Here is a 7054-nt window from a genome sequence, read left to right as displayed (position 1 = left end):
GAATCAAACATGATTTGGTTGTCAGAACAGCTGAATTTCCCCCCCACACTCAGCAAAGACAAGGGAATCTCTTGCTCCTCTTAGGAGGCTCATCGGAGCTGATTTTTTAATGTGGATGTGGCTTGCCCATGGTAATGAGGCTTTTGTCTACTGTTGGGAGTAAATGGTTAATGCTTTGTACACATCACACCTGAATCTTGAGTGTCCTAGAAGCACACTTGAGTGTCTGCACGAGGAGCATCACGCCTCTTTGTCAGAAGCTGGATGAATCGGGGTCCGCATCATTTCTCTCCCTGTATCTGGCGATGGGGGCAATAGTTGAGCTTGTAAATAATTACAGCTCTTCTGTTTCCAGCCTCAGAGCTGAGCTGTGTTTGCTGTAACCTTAGGTTTACCAGGCAGCTGGAACTGTTGACTGATAATTGCTGCGAGTTTCTGATCCTCCAGAAGAGTGAAGAGCCTCCTCCGTCCTCCACCGATTGTTGGTGCAGTTGCCTTTGCTGGAGTTACTGAAATTGGTGTTATCGACACCACACGGAGGGCTGGAGGCTCAGGTGCTGGGAATTCACGTTGCCTGTGTAATCACATCGGGTTACAACCTGGTCTGCTGTCTGTCCTTTTTCATGGAGTGTTCCTTAAAGCGGAATCGCAATCTCTCATGAAAACAGGCTGTGGGGCTGAGTGATACTGGAACAAATGGAAGTGACTGGAAAAATTGCTCTTGCTCTCCCAGCCAGGCCCAGCTGCCATTTTGATTTCTCTCCACCCTGATGGCTGGCTCTGGACCTTTCCTGCCATACGCTACTGCAGAGTCATTAGTTATGTATGACACCTAATGAAGCCCCAAACCATGGCGTTCTCCAGGATGCCTGGACCCCCGGTGATTCTGGCCAAGCAGCAGCACTCCTTGAACCCTTCCCAGCCCCAGCTGCAGCACAGATCAGGCTGGAAGCTGCATCTGTGCCTGTTGGCGAGGTCCCAGCGCGGGGCAGCCGCAGCACGGCCGCACTGAGAGCACCACCGCCAATCCCCACTGGTGGGAACCCCCCGGAGATGTAGGGAATGGAGGGGGCAGCAGGAGGGAGCCCTGGACACCAAAGGGGATTGAAACAAGCACTGCCCATAGCAGCCTTGAGAGCTGAGATCAGTGGCAGGGCTTGACTTTAGGCTCTACTGCCTTAGGCTGGCTCAGCACACTTGCCGACGAGCTAAACCCTCGTGTAATCACGTTACTATTGCTCCCACTGCTTTTAAGAGAGCTTGTACAGAGCTCTTTTACTTCTGCAGTTTGCACATCCATAAATGCTATCCAGAATACGGTGAGGTGAGGAAGAAATGTCATGAATTTTCATCATATTGGTATTTCTGGCACAATTTACATCGTGGCTGCATCCCTGCTGAGGAGGAGCAATAAATACCCTCTGCAAAGCTCATATTGCGATGGATGGGAGAGGAAACAGTGACCCGAAGGGTGTCACATTCTGGAAACCCGACCTGGAAAGAAGGATCCACAATTAACAAGATGGGTAAGGGAGTCTCTGAGTCTTAGCAGAGCCCTTTGATTATCATAAAGAGAAAGTGGGTGACAAGCAGTTTTAAAGCATCCACATGTTATCGATGATTTTTCTGGTGACAGGAGGAATTCAAAGAGGTGCTATTAGCATTCTGGACAGAGAGGGAGCGGATCTATAGCCCGGCTCTCCATAAATGCGTTGCTGCAGTAAACTTCTTTAGCACTTTGCAATTCACATCTGATCTCTGCTGACCTTTTTTTTTCTCCTCCTAATTAAACCTTTAGCTTGCAAATGAGCCATTTCCTACATCAAACCCGTGTATGGCAGAGGAGGAAATTCTACCCGGGATTTATGAGTCGCTGGTGACCTACCTGTCTGTCACAACCTTTCCTAATTGATCTCTCTTTGAATTAAATTTGACCAATTACTTTCTCCTAGGTGAACAAAGATAAGACTACCCTTAAAAGCTATTGTGGCAGTGGAGAACAAAGACGGGTGTACACAGTGGATGGAAGATAACAATCCATATTGTGCACGTAGGGAGGAAGATGAAGGCCAACTGCCTCCAGCATCCAAACCCACTGATTATCTCATCCAGGTGTTTTCCCAGAGTGGTGTTTGTTTGAAGAATCTGGTTTTGAAGGGGTGTGCATGGGGTGACTTCGACTGCTGCTCTGGTGAGCTTTGTTCATGTTCTTGCCTGCTGTCATTCCTGCCCTGTTTTTGGAGCTGGATGACCAAACCAACCACTTCCAGGTTGCTCATGCCCCATGGTCCTCTTCCAGCACAGCGATGGGGCAGCCTTTAAAGTCCCTTTCCAGTGTTCCATCCAAGAGGAAATTCCCCAAATCATGAAACAGCCGTGCCTGCACTGGTCTTGTCCCGTGATGAGAACTTGGGGAATGAAATATCTGAGATGGGTGTAAGAGCACAATGCTGAACTGCTGACCTCAAGAATTCAAACATATTCCTGCCTGTGCTATAGCTCTTCACATGTCCAGATACATCCCTTACCCTTCCCTGTAGCCGAACCATGGGAGTTTGGCTGGGGCAGCATCCTGTGGCAGTGGGGAAAGACCCTTGGCTTGACCCAACGGCCGGAAGCCAGAACTGCACCATCCAGCAGCGACACAAGGGGAGTTAAATCAGTGCTGCCCATTAAAAACTTACGAGTCTCACCTCAAAACCCTTTTTCAGAAGTGTATTTTACCTGATTTTCCTGCATGTCCTGGCTCCAGAGCATGCATTTTCAAACACTGCTTCCACAGCTGAAATGATGAGGAATTTCCTTTCCCCTATCATGAAGCCAGGAGGCTCCCATCCATGCAGGACTGCCTGTGCTGCTGCAGCTTCACAGATACCAAAACCACCCTCCACACCTCCAAAAGGATTCAAAAATATTCCTTAGAGAGAAGAAAAACTCCCCCAAACCCTGGCTCTGGGGCTGTAAAGGAGGAGGAACCACAGCACAATGACATGGGAAACATCCCAGCTGAGCAAATGCTAGGGAAATGGCTTTCCCTTCATCCAGGTGGGTTGTGGATTGTGTACCAAAAGTTGGTAAAAGCTGTATTTGCTAGAAAAATGATTAAGATGTGTAACATGGATAGCTTAAGGGAATACTGTAGTTCATAAGGGCTGTGGGGGTGCTGGCACCCACTGGGAAGGGCAGAGGCTGGCTCCAGCATGGGGTGCTGAAGAAAGAGGGGACCTTTAGGAAGATTTATGCAGGGGATCTCTGAATTGCTGCTTCTAGCCTTTTATAATGAGGGAAATCAAACCATTTCTCTGCATGGAGAAACTGAGGCTGCTCGGCACCCCTGGGGATAGGGCAATAATTGGGTAAAAGCCCTGTTGGGGTGTTCCTCAAGCCACAGACCTCCCCTTTGAGGTCCCCTTGGTATCAGTGACCGGGCTGAGCGGTGCTCGTACCTCACAGCCGAGTGCCCGGTGTTTCGCAGGCTGCTCCTTGCACAAGGTGGCTCGGTTCAGGAGGTCGAAAGTTATTAACCGGGAATCAGCGTTAACAGAAAGGGTCCCATCTGCTGCAGGGCACAACCCGCGGCCCCTCCTCCCGCAGCCTTCCCCGCAGCCCGGCCATGGCCAGCCCGGAGCTCATGGAGCGTGAGAGCTTTGGGGCAAACGGGACAGCGAGATCGCTGGAGGTGGACGAGCAAACGGCGTCATCCCTGCGGCTGTCCCCGTGCTGCGGGTGCCGCAGCGGCACGCACCGCTCCGTGCGCCGCGATGGCAGCGGGGGAGGTTTGCTGAGGGACGTGAGCAGACTGGGGAGATGGGGAGAGATGTGCATCCATGGGCTGCTTGAGAACGGGTGGAGAGAGAGAGCAAAGGGAGAGAGAGAGAAAGGGAGAAAGGAAGAGAGGAGGGAAGGGAAGGGAAGGGAAGGGAAGGGAAGGGAAGGGAAGGGAAGGGAAGGGAAGGGAAGGGAAGGGAAGGGAAGGAAAGGAAAGGAAAGGAAAGGAAAGGAAAGGAAAGGAAAGGAAAGGAAAGGAAAGGAAAGGAAAGGAAAGGAAAGGAAAGGAAAGGAAAGGAAAGGAAAGGAAAGGAAAGGAAAGGAAAGGAAAGGAAAGGAAAGGAAAGGAAAGGAAAGGAAAGGAGAAAGAAAAAGAAAAGAAAGAAAAGAAGGAAGGAAAGGAAGAAAGAAAGGAAGGAAGGAGGGAAGGAAGGAAGGAAAGGAGGAAGGGAGGGAGGGAGGGAGGGAGGGGAGGAAGGAAGGAAGGAAGGAAGGAAGGAAGGAAGGAAGGAAGGAAGGAAGGAAGGAAGGAAGGAAGGAAGGAAGGAAGGAAGGAAGGAAGGAAGGAAGGAAGGAAGGAAGGAAGGAAGGAAGGAAGGAAGGAAGGAAGGAAGGAAGGAAGGAAGGAAGGGAAAGACAGAAAAAGAAAGAGAAAGAGAGAAAAAGAGAGGGAAAGAGAAAGCGAGAAAGAAAGGCAAAAAGAAAGAAAGAGAGAAAGAGAAAGGAAAAACAATCCCCAGCAATATGCAGCCAAAGGATGAAATCAAGAGAAAGAGACAACCGTACAAAGGGACGCGCTCGCCCCAGAAGCCACTGTGGCAGCATGGCCTTGCTGGGATACAAAGTGTCCTTTGGGGTGAAGAGAGAACTAAAACTCGGTGGTAATTCAATTCTGGTCAACTGGCTGGGTAAAAGCTTTATTTGCTAGAAAATTGATTCAAAGCTGTAACATGGGACTTGGAGCTGTTGGAGCGGGGCCAGAGGAGGCCATGGAGATGCTGCAAGGGCTGGAGCAGCTCTGCTCTGGAGCCAGGCTGAGAGAGCTGGGCTGGGGCAGCCTGGAGAAGAGAAGGCTCCTGAAGGGGAGACCTGAGAGCAGCTCCAGTGCCTGAAGGGGCTGCAGGAAACCTGGAGAGGGGCTTGGGACAAGGGATGTAGGGACAGGCCAAGGGGAATGGCTTTAACCTGCCAGAGGGGAGACTGAGATGAGCTCTTAGGCAGAAGTTCTTCCCTGTGAGGGTGCTGAGGCGCTGGCACAGGGTGCCCAGAGAAGCTGTGGCTGCCCCATCCCTGGCAGTGTTCAAGGCCTGGTTGGACACAGGGGCTTGGAGCAAGCTGCTCTGGTGGAAGGTGTCCCTGCCCATGGCAGGGGTTGGAGCTGGATGGGCTTTAAGGTCCCTTGAACCCAAACCAGGCTGGGATTCTGGGATTCCATGGATAACTTAAGGGAATATTGTGGCTTATAAGAGCTGGGGGATGCTGGCACCCCACTGGGGAGGCCGTAGGCAGCACTGAGATGCTCGGGGAGGTTTTGGCCCAAATACCGACGTGGTGCTGAGGGAGATGCTCCCAAACCCAGGCTGTGAGCAAGGCATGGTGCCCAAGGACACATCCTGATGGCTTTCATGTGAGGACAAACTGCAGAACAAACCACGTATTCCTGTATGCATGTAAGTCCCATGGTTGGGGTCTCCCAAAGTGTTGCTGTGCTCCTGCTACAAGCCAATATCTCATGAGAAGCGAAAAGGGAAGAGAATGGAGGGGATAGAAATGGAATCAAACCTGAATATTTTATTCAATATTATAAATTCAATAATGAATTGATGGTTAAAAAGAGCTCATCCATGGTTTCAGCCACCAACGGAAATGGTCCAGCACCATTGCAACCAGCAGGGTAGTGACGGGACATATGCCATCACCCCTGCCATCCTCTCCCAAAACACAGAGACGATGCCTTCCCTGCAGCTGGATCTGCTGCATCCCCCCAGCACTCTTCCAGCCCAAGCCTGCTGCCTCAGGATGAGTTATGGAGGTCACGGTGCAAAACCAAACAGTGTCGATGCATGCGAATAACAAAAGCAGAATTTGGGGAAAATATATGTTGGAGCCAGAAGACTGAGGAGGGAGCACAGAAAATGTCAGACGCCTTAAAATGCCATCCTGAAGGACCTCGGGGGGGTCCAAGAGGCCTTGCTGGTGCTTCAAAGCATGCTGAGATCACCCCATCCATGAGCAAAATAAGTTACTGGGCTCTTTCCTCTGGCAAAGCGATTGGTAGGGTTCTGCGAGTGATGCTCTGGGTAAAATAATCCACTTTGTCTGAGATGTGCTGTCCAAGCAGAGCTCTGACTTGTAAATCACAGCCCCATCCTGCGCCCAGGTGAACTCCAGTACTTGGAAACCCTCCAATGTGGGGGGTTCTGGCAGCTCCACCACTTCTGGACCCTTCTCAGGTACGAGGGCTTTATATACCCTAGGGGTATATAGGACTTTATATACCCTAATCCCAAGGGTTATCCCTGTCCCTCCTTCACCAGAAGATAATCATAGAATCATGGAAAGGTTTGGGTTGGAAAGGACCTTAAGATCACCCAGTTCCAAACCCCATTCCCCTGTATCTTTGGCTGTGCACCATGAGGTCAGACATGGCCCCCAGCGCCTCGAGCAACGGCTGGAGATTGAAGCTGGCCCCACGCCTGGCTTCCACTGCAGACACACCAAATGCTGCGTGTCCTTCATCTGGCACATTCGAGCTGTAATTGCAACAGCCTGAACTAGCACACGGGTTTATGTGCTGATATTCCATGACATTTTATGTACATAATCTGCATAGGTTATTTTTAGCAAACTTTCTCCCTGGGACAGCCTCACGAGCGCCACATCTTGTTTCCATGAGCGTGAGCTGCAGTTGGGGGCGGGTTGGGTTTGTTCCCTGCTTTCTTCTTCTAGTCCTTTTCCCCCTGTCAAGCCTGGGGTTTGAATTGCAGAAGTGCCACACACAACTTTGTGTTCTTTAGAAGGGGTGAAAAACTCCAAAAGCAAAGCCACGTGAGGTGGCCCAGCTTCCTTTTCCAGCCATTTCCTTGCTTGGGATGCTTTGGGTGAGTTACCATCACCCCCAGAAAGAACCAGCATCCTTCTTGGGTGCAAATAGCATAGTTCTTGGCAGCAACAGCATCATTCTTAGCGGTAATTGCATTATTCTTGGTGGAAATAGCATTGTTCTTAGTGGTAATCGCATTATTCTTGGTGGAAATAGCATCGCTCTTGGTGCAAATAGCATCAT

The 7054-nt window shown here is 50.6% G+C and overlaps 1 long non-coding RNA gene across 1 annotated transcript; it reads left to right on the top strand.

Moving 5' to 3' along the window:
* Positions 1–451: 451 nt before the first annotated feature.
* LOC133277628 (uncharacterized) lies at positions 452–2061 on the top strand. The gene is made up of 2 exons (XR_009746264.1): positions 452–1526; positions 1953–2061. It is a non-coding gene; the product is annotated as an uncharacterized LOC133277628 (long non-coding RNA).
* The last annotated feature ends 4993 nt before the right edge of the window (positions 2062–7054 follow it).

This window comes from Pezoporus flaviventris, unplaced genomic scaffold, assembly GCF_033815535.1.
Source record: "Pezoporus flaviventris isolate CSIRO_AGI_PZ_B2104156 unplaced genomic scaffold, CSIRO_AGI_Pfla_v1 ptg000059l, whole genome shotgun sequence".
Lineage (NCBI taxonomy): Eukaryota > Metazoa > Chordata > Aves > Psittaciformes > Psittacidae > Pezoporus > Pezoporus flaviventris.
Note: the sequence above shows the minus strand (reverse complement) of the source record. Positions and strands in the feature narration are given on the sequence as shown.